The 23,262-nt window shown below is 46.5% G+C and overlaps 1 protein-coding gene and 1 non-coding gene across 3 annotated transcripts in view; both read left to right on the top strand.

The window, feature by feature from the left end:
* Window positions 1-23,262, top strand: part of LOC126518049 (uncharacterized) — a 44,657-nt gene that overhangs the window by 7,569 nt on the left and 13,826 nt on the right. The window contains exon 1 of one of the 2 annotated variants that reach the window (XR_011890921.1): window positions 18,917-20,442. The exons of the other annotated variant lie outside the window; for it this stretch is intronic. The gene's annotated coding sequence lies outside the window, so the exon portion shown is untranslated. Of the gene's footprint in view, window positions 1-18,916; window positions 20,443-23,262 lie in introns of those variants that run through there. 2 annotated transcript variants of the gene reach the window in all.
* TRNAA-UGC (transfer RNA alanine (anticodon UGC)) lies at window positions 10,217-10,288 on the top strand. The gene has a single exon. It is a non-coding gene; the product is annotated as a tRNA-Ala (tRNA).

The following is a 23,262-nucleotide window of genomic DNA, read 5'->3' as shown; positions in this document are numbered from 1 at the left end:
CCCCCCCCCCCCCCCCCTCACCCGGTGTAGTCGAGTAAGTCGAGGATATCAACAATTTCTGGGTGTCTTCAGACGTATATGACACCCCCCCCCACTGGCCCCTCGCACCCGGGGCCCACGGCCCCCCGGCCCCCCCTGTTGCTACGCCACTGGCTGCGCGTAATCCTGCAAATACTGCAATTCGAAAGCACGAAGCGGACGCACGCACCATGCCCGCCGTGAGCGTGGCGCAATACGGGACGGTGATGTCAACACAAGGCGACAACGCCGACGAGACACTGTTGTTCTAATCGATGTTGCTCGCGCTCATGGAGTTTTCTCCGTTCACGTGCACAAGCACGCGACACCAGGCGTGTTTATACTTACTTGGCTTACGTCTACTGCAATTCATCCTGCCACTACGACTATACGAGCCCACGGTGTGCGAGCTTCTCGTGCAATATTCTAACACGTTGCAATCGAATTAATTACTTCGCCCATATTGCGACGCTGCGATTTTTTCTTTTTTCACTGATATGCGTCGAGTCGTTTGCAGTTGAATGTCTCCAGAATAACAAAGCTGTTTAATACAGTGAAAGCTACATGTCAAACGTTGGGGTCTATCCTTTTAGCAGCAACAGTAACAAAGGGTTCTTCTGCAACTTTTCTGCTTTTACTCATCTAAACTACTAATATTTCCAGGTGACAAGAAGCAGAGAGGCTACTTTCCGCAAAGAGCATCGAACGTTATATCAAGTTTGAGAAAAAAAAAAAACAAAGTTGGAATAAAACGCAATTATCTCCGAAATATTGCCGATTACTTTTCGCGTGTTGCAAAAATCGGCAATGCCAATGGCGCGGTTCGAAACTGGGGAACGTGCTGAGAAAAGCTGACGCTTTAAAACGGGTCAAGCTGCACGTGTTCTTTGTGAGGTGCAATAAGATGTCAGCCAATATGCTGATTTATTTGTTTGTGAATCAGTACATTGCCTGATATTTTATTGCCAACAAACAAATGATTGAGGACCCTAAGAGAGAAATTGTAAGGGTGGGGTTGAAGATTAATATGCCGAAAACAAAGATAATGTTGAATAGCCTGGCAAGGGAGTAAGAGTTCAAGATCGCCGGTCAGCCTCTAGCGTCTGTGAAGGAGTACGTTTACCTAGGTCAATTACAGGGAACCTTGATCATGAACAGAAAATTTATAAAAGAATAAAAATGGGTTGCAGTGCATACGGCAGACATCGCCAGATCCTGACTGGAAGCTTATCACTATCATTGAAAAGGAAGGCGTACAATCGGTGCATTTTACCGGTGCTGACATATGGGGCAGAGACTTAGAGACTGACAAAGAAGCTTGAGAACAAGTTAAGGATCGCGCAAAGAGCGATGGAACGAAAAATGCTAGGATAACGTTAGGAGACAGAAAGAGAGCGGTTTGGATCAGAGAGCAAACGGGTATAGTCGATATTCTAATTGACATTAAGAGAAAGAAATGGAGCTGGGCAGGCCATGTAATGCGTAGGTTAGATAATCGTTCGACCATTAGGGTTACAAAATGGGTACCAAGAGAAGGGAAGCGCATTTGAGGACGGCAGAAGACTAGGCGGGGCGATGAAATTAGGAAATTCGCGGGTGCTAGTTGCAATCGGTTGGCGCAGGACAGGAGTAATTGGAGATCGCAAGGAGAGGCCTTCGTCCTGCAGTGGACATAGAATGAGCTGATTATTATTATTATTATTATTATTATTATTATTATTATTATTATTATTATTATTATTATTATTATTATTATTATTATTATTATTATTATTATTATTATTATTACGTGTGAGGAAGCGGGAGTGGCAAAAATGCAACTAACATTAAATGCCTGACAGTGTACTTAAAACCGACGTGATACTGTGGTTACTGTAGCAATACTTGAATCAATTTCGAGGCGTTTTGTAAATAGTAGATTTCTTTGTGACCTCTCATCTATCCACATTTCCTGGCCAAAGCTTTGCTAAATCATGTGGGACATTGAGTTCACTTCGTTGCTTTGAGATTTTCAACGAATTAGGCTTGACTAATATACGAGTATAGGGCGAATCAAAAACAATTTGTTAAACATAAAGTTTTCTGAGATTACTTTGCGGTAAGTCGAGGTATAACTGTCCATCATTCCTTTCAAGTGATGCGTGCCAAATTACGCCAAGATAGTACTGTAAAAGAAAAGGCACTCATAAAAATAATGCTATCCTAAAACATGTCGCACTCACATAGACTTCGGCTTAGACCTATGCTGCAGGTTTCAATAAGTGTAAAGTGTTTCAGTAAAAACGAGTTTAAAGATAAATGACTGAAACGCGACAAAGTTACCTTCTGAAGTTAACTCTGAAGCATCCTCTCTGTGAAACCCTTGAGGGTTTTCTTTAAAGCTTACAGCTTTAAAATGTGCATCACGTGTGTGATGTGTGTGCATCAATGTGTGTGCATCACGTGAAAGTTAATGCGTAAGCATTCTAAGCCTGCCTAATTCAGAAATGTGTGTGCATCACGTGAAAGTTAATGCGTAAACATTCCAAGCCTGCCTCATTCAGAAATCCGTCCGTCCGTCCGTTTAAACCGCGACACGATGTGTTATACGATGTATGATTACGTCTTATGGACTACGTAATGACTACTGAGATTTATGACTGTGACTACACAACACTTACATTTACAATCGGCACAGAAAGAAAGTAGGCCACTACAGTCGGCGCAACATGTAACGCTATCATGTAGTCTTTAGATTTGTCCTGTTGCTCTTCCTTTCCTCTTTCCTTTTTCCTCCCCTCCTTCCTATCTTCCATCTCTGTGTTGCTGTCACCTCCCTTCAGAAGAGTAGGCAGGCGTTGTGCCCCTTCCGGTGGCAGTTGCCAGCCTGCTCCTCGCTTTCCCTTTCCTGTTAACTGTGTATATGTGTATATATGTTCAAAACAAATAATGATAATAATAATAATAATAATAATAATAATAATAATAATAATACAGCCAAGTGGATGATAATCTCTCCTTTCATAAATGTCACAATTTCACAAGTTTCATACAGGCATATCTATTCTTTTTTCTTGCTTTAGTCGTTCGCTTTCCTCTAAGCGCTGTGTCTCAGTCAAAATAAGTTCTTTTTGGGACTTACCGTGTCAAAGTGCGTGTTCCCAGTGTTTTTGTACACTCTTGAGCTTTTTCCTTGCGTGTTCACGAATAAATCACGCTACTGCTTCATTTTCGAGGTCATGCGCAATGCGTGGCAGTTTCCTGCTTATTTTTCTCCTTTGCCTTTTCGATTGCAATAATAGACGATTCTGAAACTTTATGTTAACCTGGTTTTATAGTTATTCCTGATCTCGGACAAGCGCCTACATTCGTCTTTTCTCGAGCGTGTACTTTGTCCCGGAAACTTCGGCCTTGTGTCGGTCTCGTCATCGAGACGCAAATGGCACCCAACTGCCCTCTACTAATGCAAGTGCAAAACAATATGGCGCAGCCGCGCCGACCGTCTCGCAGGCTGTGAATTATGCCGTGAATCAGTGCGAGCGCTCTCGGATAGGCAGCAGCACTTGATGGTGCCAACGATTGCAAAGATCAAGCTCTTCGATCTCTCTACTTTTTCTGCCAATATCTCACGGAGGAAGGAAACTAAGGAGAGGCCCTACCCCCTCCGCGCGCTAGGAGAAAAGTGTGGCGGAAATGACGTATAGGTTCTCATTTCTTTTGCTGCTTTCTTATTTTTTTTGCTGCATGGCCACGCCTTTTGGGCCACAATGGCGGCGTTGTTCTGATTTTTTGAGTGCGCACACGTGTTGCTCTGGTAGGTTTCGTGCCGTGGCAAAGGCGCTGTGTGGGCGGGTTTGCGTTAGTCACCGTGTCTTGTTGCGCTGTGTTACCTGCACCGTGCTCTGCCGGATGTTGCGCGAGCGCGCGCGCTCCGCGTGCGAAACCACGCGCAGCGCGGCGTGGTTTCGCGAAAGATGTAAACAAGAGAGGAGGGTGGCACAAAAGGCGGAGCATCGCCATGAGCAACGCCAACTTCCGGCTTCACTTTTGCTTCACAAAGAGTGACGTCAGGGCCTCTCCTTAGTTTCCTTCCTCCGTGCAATATCTACTTCTCCCGGTCATCGCCTTCTTTTCGCATATCTGCTAGAAGCGTTACGATTAGTTATCATCAACAGAGTTATTTTTTTTATTTGATTTGATTCACGCTACTGTCGTGACGAAGCCATCGAGCTTTTTGAGACGTTTGGTGTGTGCATCACGTGAAAGTTCATGCGTGAGCATTCTAAGCCTGCCTCATTCAGAAATCCGTCCGTCCGTCCGTTTAAACCGCGACACGATGTGTTATGCGATGTATCATTACGTCTTATGGACTACGTAATGACTACTGAGATTTATGACTGACTATACAACACTTACATTTACAGTGGGCACAGAAAGAAAGTAGGCAACTACAGTCGGCGCAACATGTAACGCTATCATGTTTTCGAGGGAAGCAAAGCCTACGTAAGACAGCAGTTTAAAATATTTCATTTGGTTTTACTTAGGGAAGCGTATAGAACACCTACAGTTGCCGCACCAGTCAGCGCAAAAAGGAAGCAGACAATAAAGTTGCCATATCAAGTAACTATAACACGGGGAAAGAAAGTAAAAAAATTAAATTACGGGGTTTTACGTGCTAAAACCACTTTCTGATTATGAGGCACGCCGTAGTGGAGGGCTCCGGAAATTTCGACCACCTGGGGTTCTTTAACGTGCACCTAAATCTAAGTACACGGGTGTTTTCGCATTTCGCCCCCATCGAAATTCGGCCGCCGTGGCCGGGATTCGATCCCGCGACCTCGTGCTCAGCAGCCTAACACCATAGCCACTGAGCAACCACGGCGGGTGGGGAAAGAAAGTAGGCCGCTACAATTACTACAAGTAACTATATCATACATTTAGTGTAGAAAGAAAGTAGGCCAGTGCAGTTGCCGCAGCAAGTATGCCATACAGTCGGCCATACCATGCAGTCCGTGCAGAAAGAAAGCAGGCCCTACAAGTGCCACAACAAGTAAATTAAGCCTAATCAAAATTATTAAGACTATTTCAGATTTATTGAACCTAATTTCGATTGAGTAACATTAAATTGAATAATGCTAATCAGCATTAATTATGGTCAACTGATATGTATTAAGCCTACTTGCGATTGCTTAACACTAAATTGATTAATGATAATCAGGATGAATTAGGGGAGTTAAGGTGACTTATTCCTACATAATATTAATTACGATTACATTACTTAAATCCAATCAAGAATAGTAATGGTAATGAACATTAATTCATATTACATTACATAACACTAATTCATAATTATTAGAATTACAATAATTTCGCCCAATAATATATAATTCTGACTAATTAGTTCACCAATTAGATAATTGCGACATGTCTTTCTATACTTGCAGAACAATGCGTCATTTTTCCCACAGGGAGCCGCGCTGTACACGTAATCGGCTACTCAGTCAGTCATTCCTTGAATGAGCATACGACGAGCAGCTGGAAAGAGTACATAAACTTGTCCGGCGTCGCTGTTGCGTGTGTTGCAGATTGTGCTGTGCCTTCCGGGGCTGCTGTTGTTTCTGCTGTGCGGATGGGGCACCGAGAAAATTCTCCACGGCAAGCGCAGACGGTGATAGCTCAAGTTAGTATAAGAGGGAGAGTTGGAGATAACGCCAGCATAAGGATCACGAATTTTAAAAAAAGTTGTGTTTGCTTTGTCAGATATATCCCCTCATGCCACTAAAATGTCACACGATATGACCCAGTACGGATTGCCCGCCCTACATAGTTGTCTTATATTGGTAGACATTAGGAACAAAAAAACAGGTATTACTTTAGATAAATATATTTTTTTTTATTTGCATTTCTTCCAATAGTTACGGACCTTACAGTTATGTATTATATGTACGGTACTTTCCCTACGTTGTCTATTTATATCCTTTAACTATTTTGACCATGAGTTTCTAGAGCAATGTAGAAGGTGCATCTATAGTAGGCTACAACTTAAGAAAAACAGCAGTTGGCAACCAAGGCACATGCGCCGCACGACGTTGTGTTACTCCACTAGCCAATCACAGAAGCAAAGTCGTCGTCATGCGACGTTTTCGGAATGGCGTCGTACTTGATACCTCCGGAGCGCCTGCTGTTCTTGAAGAGTGTTTTCATCAGCGGAACCGATGAGGTGTGTAACAGACATGGACAAAGTGTATGGAGTCTGAGCATTTCACTCTTCAAAAGTCTTCGGTACAGTTCATGTCATTGCTGAGCCCGTTTTACTCGTGAAACGCCACTGCCAACTGAAGTGAAACTTGAGAGTAATTAGTTGCAGCGAAGGAAGCGTTTCATTTCAGTTCAATAAAGAATTGGGCTTTCGCCGTTCCACTATAATAACGTATGAGAGAACGTGTGAAATTGCGCGCGTATACCTTTATTTTTGTGGTACCGCCTTATTTAGGTAACAGGAAAAGTTTGAAGTTCGAACTATTTGCAGCCTCGCGGAAGAACGGTGGCTGGCGGTTATGAGGGCGTGGGCGGGCCTTCGCTGCGGACTTAAGTTGTAACGTACTATAGACGTGTTTGTGACAGCTTAACCTTGTCACTGCTTTTACGACTGCTTGCTTTTGCAAAATTGTGCTAGATGCTCACCTAGCACTCCAGCCACCTTCTTGTTTTCAACTTTACAAGAACGTACGCGTTTTATAACGCTTATATACCTATGGGTATATAAGCGTTATAGACGAAATATCTAGCTTACATTATTTTCTAATATATAGGCAACATTAAAGTAGTAGTGAAGCAAACGTTCTGCGCTTTCCGCGACCACCGGGAAACGGTGGTCGCCAACGGTATGCACGAAGGCGGGCTTTCTGGTAGAAACGCGGCCTCTTACGTGGGCCGTGGCGCGGTGGAAGCCAGCGCCATCTGGAGGTATTGCAAGGAACTGGGCGCGCCGCTCCATGGCCCCCAAGACCCTCGGGTGCCAGCGCGCAAATGGCGGGTGTCGTTGCTGGCCTACGAATGGCAAAACGGCTGGGGGAAAATGTGTTTCTTTGAGTTTTCGCGTAACAGAATTATGTTTTCTCGTATAGTGAAATTACGGACCGACGCTATGATGTCTGTAGGTTGTGGGTAAGTCGTACTTTACGATTTTTCTACGTTTCTTTAGCAAGAGAAATGCAATTAGTCCAGTACTTGCACCACATGGAGGGCCTGGGTATGGGTGGTTAGAAAATCCTGTTGCCGAAACAGTGATGCCACGGCTGCTGATTTATCAGTAGATCTACTGATTTTTATACTTTTCTACTGATTCAGTGATAAAGCGCTTGACTCTACGGATTTTCTTACTTTTCTACTGGTACGAAAGCAAAAGCTGCTACTTTTTCAGTACAGAGTTTATATTAATGTGATGCCACCTAGCGAGCGAAAAAAAGAAGCGCGGCTGGCTCCCAGGTTGACATACATTCTTGCGTTTCCAGACTCTCAAACGTGGCGCTACCTCTGTCTTTGAGGAAAGGTGGGAAAATGGGAGGCGGTGAATTCGTGGAAGTTGGTACACTACCGTACCCCACAACTATGAAACCACAACAATGAAATCGAAACTATCGAACCAGAACCAATGACTCTTTTCATGCGGCGCTTCGAGCGCCTGCTCTGTTCTACAGGAGAATAGGACCCCACTAACTTACTCGTTCTGAATAGTGCAGTCAAGTTGTTGGTTGCTGCTTGTGTACTGCAGTACATACCGCATGTGGCAGATCACGTGACCCGTTGCTTCGCATCAAGTTCAGTGTGCGCGCTTCATTACGAGCTCACCAGATAAGTGATAACTGTATGTCTTGAGTTCTCGATATGTTAGTGCTAATAATTTAGTGATTCACTCGTCGTGGTTGCTTGGTGACTTTGGCGTTGCGCTGCAAAGTGCACGATTTCGAAACCATATCCCGGCCGCGGCGGCCGCATCTCGACCGGGGCGAAATGCAAAAACTCTCGTGTACCGTGCATTCGGTGCACGTTAAAGAACCGCAGGTGGTCGAAGTTAACCCGGAAACCGCCACTACGGCATGCCTTACAATCATGTCGTCGTTTGGACATGCAAAACTTCAGAATTGTTACCGTAGTGCTTTATTCCCGGTTATCTCGGCGCCAGATTTTGGGCCGACGCGAAAAACAAGGCGGCACGCATTATAAGCGTCGACCAGCTGCATAGGACTGGTAGTGCTTGCGTATTGCTGATGAATGACGTGCTGCGCTTTCAGTTATCACGCTTCAACCGTAAAGAAAGCATATGTATTTAAGGATAAGAAATTATGTTGCTTACTCGGCCGACATTGTTTCAGCTTCTATGAAGTGCGGTGAAGCCAGTAGACATAGTGGAATGGCGCAGCCGATGAATGAATTCGACGATCGCGCTTGGTGTGCCGCCGAGCTAACTTCACTTTTTTCTTCCTGGCACGAGTTAAATTGCTTACAGTTTATTGTTCAAGTTCGTCAGCCTGTCTGACTGCCTTCGTACTATCACAGATACGCGACAGCGCGGGGTGACATTGCTTGTGGCAGTAGGCAGTCATACTTATGTCATTTATCTGCCTCTCATTAAGTGCATTGGTACTTGCATTACAGGTGTATTGGAAGCTTCGGCATAATGACAAGTGGCAGTGACACTAGTTCAGAGTCTTCAGACCGAAAGAAGAGCAGTCCAAAACAGAAAAAAAAAGAAAATACCAGCAAAAGTACAAGCAAACTTGGGCGCATGAGAAAGCGTTTCAAAGTTGGCTGCAACCAAGCAAGAAGGACAACCGTTATGCGTACTGCAAAACATGCGGTATGAACCTATTTGTCGACAAGAAACTGTCGGAACGGCACATGAAATCTGCGAAACATGAAGAGAATATAACAAAGCTTATGTCCCAGCCAACGCTGATTCAAGCAATGCCTAGCATTGCTATCTCTTCACAGGTAAAAGAAGCTGAAGTAAGAATGGCTATGTTTGTCGCCGAGCACAACCTGCTCTTTACAGTCATGGACCATCTGCCAAAGCTCCTCAAAAAAAATTGCCCGGACTCCGATATTGCAAAGCAGATTGCCTGCAGCAGAACAAAAACATCAGTGATAACAAAGGTTGTGAGAGGCGAGGACAGTAAATCGCTGCTGTGGAGGCTACTTCGAGAAAAGAAATTTTCAGTCATGATTGACGAGGCAACGGACATCAGCTGCAACAAGCAGTGTTACACAGGGGTTCTTGAAAAAGATAAAGTGACTCATGCCGCCTTTGATCTCATCCCTGTGACGGATGTGAGTGCCAATGGCCTTTATAGTGCCCTTACTGGTACTTTTCAGAGAGCGGGTGTTCCTTATAAAGACAATCTAGTTGGTTTTGCTGCAGACGGCGCAAGTGGCATGATGGGTAGTAAACATTCTGCGATGGTACTGCTGAAGAAGGAGATTCCCGGCTTGTTCATCCTTAAGTGCACGTGCCATTCATTTCACTTGTGCGCATCGTACGCTTGTTCTAAACTTCCACGTCTGTTTGAAGATCTCGTGCGAAACGTCTACAGTTACTTCTGAAAGTAAACATCTTGATATTGGTTTACTTGAAAGTAAACAAAAATTGAAATTCAAAATATACTGATTTTTCTACTAATATTTCGCGATAAAATCCACTACTATTTTTTTATGTGTCGGGGCAGCACTGTGCCGAAACGACGTCCGACGCGTGACGCCGACACCGGGTTTTCTGCGGAGAGAGGTTTAGCTCGTCCGGTATTCCGGTAAAACGCAGGCGGACGGGGCGTTGGGCTGGAGGCGTAAACGTGAGTGGTCTGCATGGTGCAGCCACCTAGTGGCGCAGTGCTCAAACAGACAGAAACAGCTAATATTGCAGTAACCAAGTATATTTTACGTTGTTGCGGGTGTAACTTTTTGGCAGCAACACGATTACGCCAGTGCAGAAAATTTCGCCTGCGTTTTACCGGAATACCGGACCAAGCTAAAACTCTCTAATATCCTTTTCCGCTCTTAGATAAAGCAAATAGAGGATGATTATTCAGATAACGACCGCAAAGACGAGACTGCCATGACCAAGCGCTTGCTGTGAACAAATGAACGGAGCTTATCGGGCGCACTTCGAGCTACAGCGGCTTTCCTGCATGGCGCGCGCGGTTGAAGGCGTATCCGCCGCGCTGGGGGTGTAGCTCAGTGGTAGAGCGTTCGCTTTGCATGTGAAAGGCCCCGGGTTCGATCCCCGGCACCTCCATCTGTTTTTTTTTTCCTTTACTTAACGCTAGGGATGATCATCAATTAAACATTTCTACCCGATATTCGAGACATATTTTGCTCAATCAAATTTGTGGATTTACTATACCGTCTGTGTGTGTGTGTGTGACAACTTTATTAAATATCCTGCAATTGAAGGCCGTGGGTCTAGGCTGAACCGGGGGCAGCAGAGAAATCCTGCCTCTCGGTAGCTTCCCGGACTTGCTGGATGGCCCAAAGTTTGTCCTGGAGATCTGAGCTAGTCAGTGCGGCTCTCCATTACGCCTCTAGGTCAACCGGGAAGGTTGCAATTCTTCTCCGAACTATTTCACAATCCCAGAGTATATGCTCTAAGGTGGATCTTTTATTACATAATTTACATTTGGCATCAGGGTATGATTCCGGGAACATGCGGTTAAGATGTACCGGTTTCGTATAAGTTCTTGTTTGAAGGCGCCTCCAGTCAACCGGCTGAAACCTGTCCAATTTTGGGCTAAGAGGTATATACATCTTGACTAGATATATACACCTCGACTATGTAGATATATACACCTCGACTTCCTATAGAATTGAGTAATGTCACTTAATGAGAAGAGTCTAACCCTATCATTCCGTTCCATCTCCTCCTACCTCAGATAGCGCCCCACCACCAATAGGGCGCGGCTTTTCTTGTGAAATTCCTCAGATGATACGAGTTTCGCTTTACTGTTTAGAATTCTCGCAGCCTCAACTGATATCCGTCTTCTTGCGTAATTTCGTACAGCCCATTAGGAGCCGATAATTATGCATCTATACTTGGGAGAAACGATAGCCAGAGCGATGGCAACCTCCTCCGCCACTTTACATTCCCTGGTTTTGATCGAGCACGTGTGCGTGCTATCCTGCTTTGTATTAATTGCTACCGCTGTAAACGCTTGGTGATTGGAATACTCCGCGACGTCCACGAATAGCGCTTCCTCGTCATTGCCATAGCGCTCGAGCAGAGCTCTAGCTCTTCTCGTTCTCTGGCCCTGATTGAATTCCGGGTGAATATTTTTGGGTGAATTTGGCATTTCAACCCTGCTCCTAATCTCTCTGGCCAAAGCAACCTTGGGTCCCTGCTGGTTATGGTAATTAATTCGTAATTTATCAAGTATCCTTCTGCCAGTCCGGGTGCTGGGTAGTCTTTCCAACCGAGCTATCGGCTGAGCTTCAATCAATTTTTCTAAAGGGTTATGCATGCCCAGCTACATTAATCTCCGTGTACTGGTGCTTTCGGGCAAGCCTATGGCTTGCTTAAAAGCTCTCCTTGTGAGCGTATTGGTTTTGTCCTTTTCTGCCTTGTACGACTTAAGGTACGCAGCTACGTAAATGATGTGGCTTATAGCAAAAGAGTGAATGAGCCTAACAATGCTAGCCTCCGTCATTCCCTGATACTTGTTCGTGATTCTCCTGGTCAACCTAATGGCGTTAACGACCTTGGCAGCGAGCTTTCTAAGAGTTTCGCCGTTAGTTCCCTTCGACTCAATGTTGAGTCCCAGGACCCTAATTTGTTTAAAGATGGGGATGACACCGCCATTCTTCGTACGAATGTGCATCTCCTCGTACTCTCTCTCCTTGATGTATCCCTTGGCGGCCTGCCCTTGAGCGTGGGTCTGTGAAGGAGAAGCTCTGATTTATCCGGGGAGTATTCAAGCCCCGTGCCTGTGAGGTACTCCTCCACTTTATCTTCTATCGCTTCCTGTAATTTCTGTTCTAGTGTATCTTCATCGCTGCCTTGCGAGATCCACATGGTAATGTCATCCGCGTATAAGGAGTGATTGATTCCTTCGATGTCCTCGAGCTTTTCCGACAATCCTATCATAATTAGGCTCAAGAGGATGGACAATATCACGGAGACCTGAAGCGTAACCGAACTGCCAATGTCCCTCACCTCAGGCTTGAGTTAACCCATGATGAGGGTAGCCTTCCTATTCGTTAGGAAGTTTCGAATGTAATTGTACGCCCTTTCTCCTAGGTTTTGGTTGCTGATCCGATTGGGTATGATGAAATTGGCAACTTTCTCAAATATTTTCTTGAGATCCAACCCTAATATAGCTCTGGTGGACCTCGCTTTTCTTCTAGTATGTGCTTATTGATTTGCAGCATAACGTCCTGAATATAAACCTTAATAGAGAGTCCAGCCCGAAAGCCCAACATAGTATTTGGATATATTTCGTTTTCTTCCAGGTAATCGTTTATTCTTATAAGGAATGCATGCTCCACAAGCTTTCCTGCGCAAGAGGTGAGACATATCGTCCGTATATTTGCGATTTTGTTGGTTTGCGAGGTTTACGAATAAGCATAATCTGGGCTTCCTTCCACTGTCGTGGTAAAGAGGCCTTGGCCCAGCATTCGTTTATGTATTTCGTAATATTCTCTATTGCCTGATCATCCAGTTTTCTTAGCATCTTGTTAGTAATCCCGGATTTCGTATTGAGTTTTTGCAGCAATGCTCTAATCTCCTGCGTAGCGAAGTCCGCATCTAAGGTCTCGTTAGGTAGACTTTCCCTCATACCGCCCATGCTCGACGAGTGGGTTGGGGGAAGGTATGTAGCGCTTGCCTCAGCGATGAGTTCATCTCCCTTCCCTTAGTGCCCGTGCAGAAACTTTCGCAAATTATGTTTCTTAGCTATCCTGGGACTGTCTGGATTTAGCAGGCTCATCGCGCTCTACTTACTTTTCTAGAGTTAACTAACTACACTATTCAACATTCTGTAGTAGCGGTGGCATTCAGTGACCGGCCCTACTGTGTGGGATCTGTACTGTGTACTACTTTATTCTTTAGATTTGTCCTGTTGTTCTTCCTTTCCTCTTTCCTCCCGTCCTTCCTATCTTCCATTTCTGTGTTGCTGTCACCTCCCTTCTGAAGAGTAGGCAGACGTGCCCCACCCGGCGGCAGTTGCCCGCCTGCTCCTCGCTTTCCCTTTCCTGTTATTTTACATATGTGTTCAAAACAAATAATAATAATTTTAGTATACGCCACGTCTGGTCAGAAAAAATTTGTCCATTCATAGCATTGCAGAACTCATCCCATTGTTACGTGCATAGCTACTTGCTATGCTCTTCAATCTTTTTGTTTAACTCAGCTATTCGCTTACGTAGCCTCCTATTGTACTTTTACTGACGCTATCTATGTAGTAGCGATTGTTTCGCCTCCCGCATCTGTGCGGGACGACTATCAATCTTCTCTACCGGTTGTTCTGACGTAATAGTGTGAGTGGCTACGCTTAGTGCGATAGTGCGAGTGGCTGATGAGGTCTCTAGCCCATTGTTGTATGTTATCGATCGGCTTTTGCTTCCTATGCTCTCTTATTTTGAGAAACTTGTCCCAGTCGATCCATTTAGCGTATCTAGTATTCTCGGCATCTGCGGCTCCTTCGATCTTGATTTCTATAATTCTATGATCGCTGCCAAGATCTTCGAAGGTGCTTCTCCATTTGACCTTTGCGACCTTGTTTACGAATGTAAGATCCGGAGTAATATCCCTGTTGAGCCCGGTCCCTGTAGGTATAGGGGAGTCGAGTTCATTTACAAGCGTTAACTCTTTATCTTGAATGTCTTGCCATAGCATTTTCCCCTTCGCTCTCGATAACCATACCCCCAGGCACCGTGCGGGGCATTGAAGTCTCCCGATATGGTTAGAGGACTAGTACCACCCATCACTGCAGTCTTTCTAAAGAGAGTGATGATGCGCTGCCTTTTGAGGTTCGGATTACTATATAAGTTTAGAATAAATATGCTTGAGGATTTCCTCCATCTGGGGAGGAGCTCTGTAACCACATGCTCAATATCCGAGTGTTGGGTGTCATGACGAATCACCATCAGCCCTTTCCTCACGAGCGTAGTTAGCTATTACTGCCCGTGCAGAAGCTTTCGCGAATTATGTTTCTTAGCTATCCTGGGACTGTCTGTCCTGGGACTGACTGTCTATCCTGGGACCCGATAGCTTGACATCCCGGCTGTTTCGCTAATCCATGAGTTTCCTGAAGAATCCTAACGTCTGGTTTAATCTTGTTTCTAAGGTATTGTTGCAGGACCGCCTGTTTGACTTCGTAGGTCCTGCAATTCCCCTGCCATGTGATAAGCTCTTTTTTCTCACGCTTTCCCATCTTACGGTATGGTTACCGTGGAAGGTGGCGAAAGGAAGGAGGGTGCTTTTAAAACAATGTTAAAAGCCCAGGAATTTCCGGCTGCTTGTAAATTTTGTAGATTCCCTGCCGAACTGATCACAGGAGTGTTGTTGATCGGATGCGATGAGGTTCTTTTCGGGTTAAGTTCTGTTATCCCGCTGGTCGGCCATATTGGCCTCCATTTTGCCTAGCCTGGTCAAGATCATCGAGACTGCCAGCAAAAAATTGCTGGTCACCTCTGCCTGTTCCATAGCCGCCTTCCGCAGGTCGGAAATTGGGTGGTTTACGTTCATAGTTGGAGCCGTAGCTGCGTTCCTGGTCGCCTTTCTCTTGGGTGGAGGTGGAGTATTATCCTCCTCCATTCTATTTTCTTGAATTACCTCCACTCTCCCGGGACTCGGAGATCGCGTTTGTCTGTCTGATTTTTCTCGCTCTTAAGCTCCTGAATCTCCTTGGATAACTGTGCAATTAATTCTCTCAAGTGCGCGTTCTCTTTCCTCATCTCAGCTATCTCGTTAATATTATTAGAATTATGTGCAGTTCCCTCCGGTGTCCCAGGGCGCGGCCCTTTGACTGCATCTTCGTGACTAGCTCACCTTAAGCGTCGTAGCCGGGTGTGCTTGTCGTCCACTGGAACGGGGCCTAGATATCGCCAGGGACCTGGATCGGGCCTTAGGCGTCACTCTGCCTCTGGACCTGGATCTGCTTCGCTCGGTAGGCCCGTCTGCGAAGCGAAGCTGCTGCTGCTGTTCTTCCTGTTGTTTATTTGCTTGCTCTTTGAGAAGCCATTGTCGTCGCTTGATTATGTAGGGTTTCTTGAACTTGGCTTTACAGGTTTTGTCGGCCGTGGGGTGGTCATTCCTGCACAGCTGGCACCTGGGCTGACATGTGTGATCATGATCCGGGTCAGACTTGCCGCATCCTGCACATAGCTTATCCTCAGGCTTCGAACAACGTCACTGCTGTGTACGAGTCTATTACACCGTTTGCAAAAGTCCACTTGTTTCCTGTATAAAGAACATCTCGTGAGCACTCCTACATAACTCACGTAGGTTGGAACCTCATAACCGTCGAATAAAACGATCACAGTTGTGGTGTTTCACAGTTCTTTGACTGCGATCGCCGTCGGATTTCGTGGTGTAATAATGGCTGCCGTAATGTCCCTCGGGGAAACTTCGACAGACACACCGCGGATGATTCCTTTAGCTGCAACGTCCGGGGCTACTTCGTAGGCTCCAACTTCATATTCCTTGCCGTTGAACTTGATTGTTTTGCTGCACTGAAACATATCCGCATGGTCCTGATTCGGAGTACTGACGACTAGAACATTCTGGAAATTATTGGGGCAGACGGCATCCGTCTCCCGTTCATCATAATGGATCCCTGCCGCCTCGTAGGTGGCTTGTCCTAGTTCTAGTAGGCTTAGCTGGGATAGCAGAAGCCCTCCTCTTGGTCTGATCACGATCTTGTGATCTCCTATAGGTAGTTTAGGCATCTTGCTGGCCCTATTAAATTGCGAGATCTTGGTTCCGCTCGCCTTGGGAAGTGGGTTAGGGCCAGCGCTAGGCATGCCACGTATCGTTTATTCTTCGGCCAGTCTTTTATATCTAACGACTTTCAAGCCGTTATTTTTCTCCATTTCCTGTGGAATCTCGACGTCGCTCCTCTCAACAACCTCCATTCTTGATAGAATGTCGCCGCCTAGGTTCAAGAAAGCCGAGGCCTGAATAGCGGTGGGCAGGGTGCTGGCGGTAGGCTTAGCCAGCCGCCCGCCGCTTGGCGTGGATTTCGGCCATAAAATCTCTAAGAATGGTCACCCACCTCCGAATCGGGTATCCACAGATTCCGCGCGAGGAGCTGAGTCGAACGGTTCCAAAATATGGGTGGTCCTTGATGATTTGCGCTGCTAAATCATAGGAAGAACAAGGAGCCGTCGTGAAGTGCATCCATTCCCTTCATCTTCGTGCTTTTCTTCTTTTGTGTGTGTGTGTGTGTGTGTGTGTGTGTGTGTGTGGTTGAACTCACAGAGCGCACGTATCATATTTTATACGCTTCCGTGGTATTTTGATTAATTTTGACCACAGGGTTCCTTTAACGTGAACCCAACGCACGCTTGCAATTACACACATTTACATCATTGCGTGTTACCGGTGCTAACATAGGGAACAGAAACTTGTAGGCAAAGAGCTCGAACAAGCTAACGACCACGCAAATAGCAATAGAACGAAAAAATGTTAGGTGTAACGTTAAGAGATAGGAGAAGAGCGGTGTGAATCAGGGAGCAAACGGGAATAGCCGATATTCTAGCTGACATTAAGAGAAAAAATGTGATGCGTAGGGCTGAGAGCCAGTGGACGGCTAGGTTTACAGAATGGGTGCCAAGCTCAGAAAGTGCGGTCGAGAACAGCAGAAGATTAGGTGGAGTAATGAAATTTGAAAAATTTGCAGGTTCAAGTTAGAATCAGCTAGCGCAATACGAGGGTAATTGCAGATCACAGGAAGAGACGATGATGATGATGATGATGGTGGTGGTGGTGGTGGTGGTGGTGGTGGTCCCGGATGCTTCGGTGCGATAAATATCGGAATATTCTTTTTATTCAGAAATTAGTGTGCCTTCGGTGGCTATATAGCACAATGAGGTGAATTTTTTAGACGCGTGATGAGTCCGGACTGGGTATGTGGTCTTCTCGTTTTTCTATGTTGGGACCTGTGCTGTCTCTCTCTCTCTCTCTCTCTCTCTCTCTCTCTCTCTCTCTCTCTCTCTTTATGCGTACCCATTTCTATGTCATACCCAACGAGGAAACCCGTTCGTCCATCCGTCCCTCCGTCCTTCTGTTCGTCCGTCACGTAAGACGATCTCTCTCAAGATAGTGCCCTTAGCAGCGAGCGAACTAACTTTCATGCTGCCTCTCGCTTTAACGCGAACTAAGCGGCGAGAACATAGCGCGCACGAAGCTATGAGCATTCCGCGCACTTTGTCCCCATCGCAAGCCCGCTGGCCGCGCCATACGCAGTCGCCGCCGGAGTACGGTTTGATCACGGTTCACAATGGTTCAAAGCTGTTGGATAAGGCGTTAAAGAGCGATAACGGCTTAGAGTGACCGGAACGTCATCAGCGCACCTGGCGCCGCCACCTGCAATAGCTGCTTGCGTCATCGATTCACCTTGGCCCGCCGTCCGTAGCAGTTGGTGTCGACGTATCGCTGTCGTTTATAATGGTTGGACCAAGTTTCATAACATCGATAATGACACCGGGCTGCGCGGAAATGAGCACGTGGCATAAAGCTCAGGCGTAGTTAACAGCTCCCAGGGAGTTTCTGCGTGAACTTTTTTTTTTTTTTTTTCAATCGCCGTATCTTTTTTGACCTCACTTTCACCTGCGTGGTATGATTTTCGTGCAGTTATGGTGACTCTGTACTTGGTATTGCTTGCTTTTATTTAGTTATTTTTCCAATGAAACTTTGGTCGCGAGTGAGCGCTTCTACCCTCATTTCTTCACGGAGATCGTCGCCAGCTTTCAGGGGCACTTTCAACTGCACGCTTGACCTACCAGCGACTGCAGAAATGCCAATGATAGGACATGTTCTCATTTTCACGTGCAAACAGTGCGCCCTCGCTCGCACAGGTAAATTTTCAGCGAGTATCTTTCTTTCTATTTTGTTTGTTTGTTTTTTTTTGTTTTCTTTAAGCGAACCTTTCTTTGGCTCTTCGCCGGGGTTTGGTTTGCGTCGTCATTTCCTCGCCAGACCTATTTGTAGATATGTGTGAGTAATTTAATCCGCTGGGGGTATGTGCTGCCTGCGGCCTTGGCGAATGGACAACTTGCTGCCGGCTGCTCTCTGGCCTCGCAGACAAGATTGAGTCCCTGCGTATGTGTCGCTGGGTATGTGCGTCAACAGACAACTTGGACGACGTATTGGCCGATCCCCTTGAGTGGAACGCGCCACCGTGGCGCAGTAGGCGTGCAGCCTGAAGTGCATTATTTACGCGTGTATCCTACTTTTCGGTGCGTCCACCTTTAATCAACGTTCTTCCCTCGAAAACCTAATCATGTATCGCCTTCCTGCTCCCTCCACCTCTACAAACGCACTGCTCCATCTCCGATATCGAAGGCCTTGTGACTTTCCTGAAACACTTTCCTTGCGACGCTGCATTTTCTTGTGTTTAGTATAACTGGTGCAAGAATTTATTCTTCATTCAGTTTCCTATTTATTAAAGCTCTCGCCAAGTGAAAGTAAGTTGCCGTCGCCGGCATGCGGCGACAAAGACTATTATACTACATCTATTTTCATCTCATTGAAAATCAATGCCCGATAGAAGCGGCCAGACATCTTTTAGCTCCACTTGGGGAATTTCGTCAGAAATCACCCTATTAAATCCGCTATAAGCCCCAAATCTGATAGATCTAGCAGAACATTCGATGGTGACATTGTTTTGATCAGAGCGTATCGAGGTCATCATTCAGAGGTTTTCTTCGTTTCCCTTTTGTCACTGGGCGGCGGCCGCGACACCCCCTACCATCGGGCCGCCTCCACAAGGTCTTCCCAACACTGGATAGCCAACACCGTATGTACACGATGCTGCAGCTGCAGCGTACTCGCGACTATTGAAAAGCATAAAGCCCACATATAAAGCCCACATATAAAGCCCACATACAAAACCCACATATCAAGCCCACATAAAGCCCACATACAAAGCCCACAACTGCCGCGGTGGCGCATGGCTTCGACGTTGAGCTGCTCAGGCCGAGGTCCCGGGATCGAGTCCCGGCCGCGGCAACAGCTTTCGACGGGGGGCAAAACGCGAAGACGCCCGTGCAACGGGTGCATGTTAAAGAACCCCAGCTGGTCGAGGTTAATTCGGGGCTCTCTCACACTACGGCGTGCCTCATAATTTAATCCTCGGTTTTGGCACGTAAAAGACCGCAGAATTTCTCATTTCGGGTTAACGTTTGTACGCGACGCACCTGATCTTTTATCCACGATAGCAGCGCGCGGCAGAACAAAGAGACGGTCAGACAGACAGAGAAGGAAATCTACACTAAAAAAAAGAAAAGAAACAGGACAAGTGTTGCCTGACAACTGATAGGGCTTGTCAGACAGATACAATTAAATGCCGCGGTTTTGCGTGCCGGAAAGCATGCTCTGATTATGAGGCACGCCGTAGTGGGGAACTACGGACTAATTCCGGTCACTTGGGTTTCTTTAACGTTCACCCAATGCGCGAGTGGTTTTTTTTTTTTTTCATTCTACCTCCTTCGGAACGCGGCCGCCGCCATCTGTGTCGCACCTGCATTCTCAAGCTCAGCTGCGGGACACCGTAGCAACCTGGCTACCCCGCGTAGCTTCGGCAGACAAGGGCGCTGGTTCGGATGAGTTGGTAGCAGCCCGTAATAAATACTTGTTGTGCACCAATCGAATGACGAAGGACAGGGATTTGACGAACGCAAGCGCAAGCTTTCAACTGAACTTCATTCGGGAAAAAAGAAATCGCTTGTATTTTATACACGGGCGACGTATGACGTGCGTAAGGAGGGATGAACAGCAAAAGCGGTATAAAGAAGAGGATCCTTCAACAGGCGTGATGAAAAGTAAAAAGATATAAAAACGGAAAAGAAAGAAAAGAAGAAACACAAAGAACACCGCGTCCGTGCCGACACACTTGGCCCCTATAGGCGGCTTATCTCAGCCGCCTCTATGATCTCTCGTGTCATCTTGTTCGTGTAATCAGACTGTGTATTCCTGGAATCTTTACGCAGTAACTATAGCACATCTTCTGTGCACTTGTATTGCCGTGCGCTGCTATCTGCCATGGATGGACTCCAACTCGATCGATTCGCAATGCTTGACATTTAATTGCGTCAGCGCCTTTTCCTGTCGCTTCATCCAACTCTGGGGCGGAGCTTTCAACTATCGCCGATATTTGCCTCTTTTCGAGTCTTTCGAGGTCGGAGAAGGGACTCCTCGTGAAAACAGGGGCAAAAGTGGCCACTGATTTGGAATAGGTAAGCCTTTCTTTCATTCTCGTTTTTTTTTTTTTTTTTCACAAATCCCAGCGCATCATTTTTCATACACTGAATTTGATGGCTAAAGACTCTGATTTAAGCCCTGGAAAACCGATGTAGAGCCCTTAGTAGCTTTTTTGACATACTGAAGGAAGCTTACGGTCGTGCGTAGTTAAGCAATTTAATTAATGGGTAATTAATTACCCGAATAATTCATTTTACTCTATTATCATTTCACGCTTCGTATCGATACGCGCTCCACGGCCAGAAGTGAATGGGAACAAGTTGTTTTAATTTTCTTTCGTCGCAAATGGCGTTCGCGCTTCGTGGGGTTAATGCGCCAGATCCTAGACGCTGAATACACAGTGTCTGGAATACGGCAGGCGTCGTGAGCTCCTGACTGGGAGCTTACCGTTATCGTTGCAAAGGAAAGTATACAATCAGTGCATTTTACCGGTACTGACATATGGCGCAGAGACTTGGAGACTGACAAAGAAGCTTGAGAACAAGTTAAGGACCACTCAGAGAGCGATGGAACGAAGAATGCTAGGCATAACTTTAAGGGACGGAAAGAGAGCGGTTTGTATCGGAGAGCAAACGGGTATAGACGATATCCTAATGGACATGAAGAGAAAAAAATAGCGCTGGGCAGGTCATGTAATGCGCAGATTAGATGACCGTTGAACCATTAGGGGGACAGAATGGGTAACAAGAGAAGGGAAGCGCAGTAGAGGACGGCAGAAGGCTAGGGGGTACGACGAAATTATGAAATTTACGGGTACTAGTTGAAATCGGTTGGTGCATGACAGGGGGGATTGTAGATCACAAGGAGACGCCTTCGTACTGCAGTGGACATAACGATGATGATGATGATGATGATGATGATGATGATGATGATGATGATGATGATCGGTTGCGGTAAGCGGGCGGCGCCGCACCTGTGCAGTACTGCTTTACAGCGAATCTGTCGAGGGTGTAGTTCTGCAACGGTTTTCGTCCAGCGTGTATACATAAAGGACAACGATCGAAGGCAGGCGTGTGTTTGCATACGGTCAGCATCCACATATCGAAGAAAAGCCAGCAGAGCAGCCTACATGGGATCCTCCCCCCCCCCCCCCCCCCGAGTTAACTCCTAAACGCAATTGTTGCCAGTTTAATAAAGGACAAGGGACACCTTGGGTGTACTTCACTCAATGTTCCCGTTATTAATTACTTCTCCTCACCTTCCGGGCTTCCGCAGAGCTGTTACGTTGAAGTCTTGGCCTTTGCTTCGAGTTGTTGATAAGTTCGACTTTGCCCTGCCATCTGCTAGCCACCTGATTAGCTAGGATGGTAGAGCGGCTGCCCAGGAAAAACGGTGCTCTCGGGTTCGAATCCCGGTCCGGGACGAATTTTTCTTCAACTACGAGGCTTTTGTTTCGAGGAACCCGTATGGGTTTCTCTTGTAATAATTACTACGATTGGGTGGATGTCTCATTCTCTCTTTATTAATTACTTCTCTCCAGCTTGCAGGTTTCCGCAGAACTATTACGCCATAGACAACTTCATTGCGATGTTTGTCTGCGCCAGTAATCCGTAATTTTTCTTGAATTGGTAATTGATAAATTTATCTTTCCTAGACAACCGAGGTGGCTTTTAAGCGGCTGAGGCGCTGCGCTGGTAAGCACGAGGTCGAAGGTTCACTTCCTGGCCGCATTTCGATGCGGCGGGAATGCAAAAACGCTCCTGTACCGCGCACTGGGTGCACGTTAAAAAAATCCCAGGTGGTGAAAATTAATCCGGAGTTCCCCCACTGCGGCATGTCTCATAATCGCGTCGTGATTTTGGCACATAAAATAACCTATAATTTTTTTAACTGGTAAAATGATTCGTACACTGGTTGTCAGACTAGTTGATGATACAAATATTCTGGGGCATTTGTCCTCAACCCGAAGGCGTTCCCACCTCAATGGGTGCATTTGGGACGCCCCATGGCAAACGGCCGCCATGGGAGCGGCCCAAACATCACTCTTTAACGCAGCGGTGGCCTAGCGGTATACACCATCCGCTTAGTATGCGGTGAGGTACCGAGTTCGTATCCCGATGTCGCCGGAAACCCACTGTCTCTTTTTGTAATGGGTAGAGACGTTCCCTGGCATGGTGCTCGGCTTTCGTGTGGTTTCGCATCCCGAATAGAGGGCCCAATAGAGACTTACGAGTTGTCTCTGGGCGCCTGGTTGTCCAACCACAGACGGCCCTGTTGAAAAGCATCCGCCGCTGCTACCTACCGGAGGTACACGGCGTGTACCTCCGTGTACTACCGGTAAACTAGGTGCAAGCGCGCTCCCGTACTGGTGCTCGGCCATTATGGGACCTCAACGCTTGGAAAGGGGTGTTTGTCCTCAACCCTACACCTCACTAGGTGCATTCCGGACGCCACATGGGGCATGGCTGTCATGGGAGAGGCCCAAACATCACTTCTTTTTTGTGTGCTCACGAGGGTTTCGGCGGGAATGTTAGGGCGTAGGCTCCTTTCCCAAGCGTATCACCCCTAAAGAAAGCCGAACGCAAGGCCGGGGTTATACGTTTGTGCCCATCTGAGAACCAGTGGGTGCCCGGTGGCGGTGGGAATTGAACCCACAACCTCCCACAGCCGAGGCGGGCGCTCTTCAGGGTTTTCGGGTTAAATGTCATGGTTACATAAGCAGCAGTTGCCTGGAAGCGTGAGAAGCAGTCAGGGATCTTTGAATACTATCGCGTTCCACTCTTAAAAACGAAGCTTAAGCGTCCGCCAAATTTTGTGCTGCGAATTGCCAGTGCTGCGTTTTTTTTTTTTTTTTT

The sequence above is a fragment of the Dermacentor andersoni genome, chromosome 11, assembly GCF_023375885.2.
Source record: "Dermacentor andersoni chromosome 11, qqDerAnde1_hic_scaffold, whole genome shotgun sequence".
In the NCBI taxonomy this organism is placed as follows: Eukaryota; Metazoa; Arthropoda; class Arachnida; order Ixodida; family Ixodidae; genus Dermacentor; species Dermacentor andersoni.
Note: the sequence above shows the minus strand (reverse complement) of the source record. Positions and strands in the feature narration are given on the sequence as shown.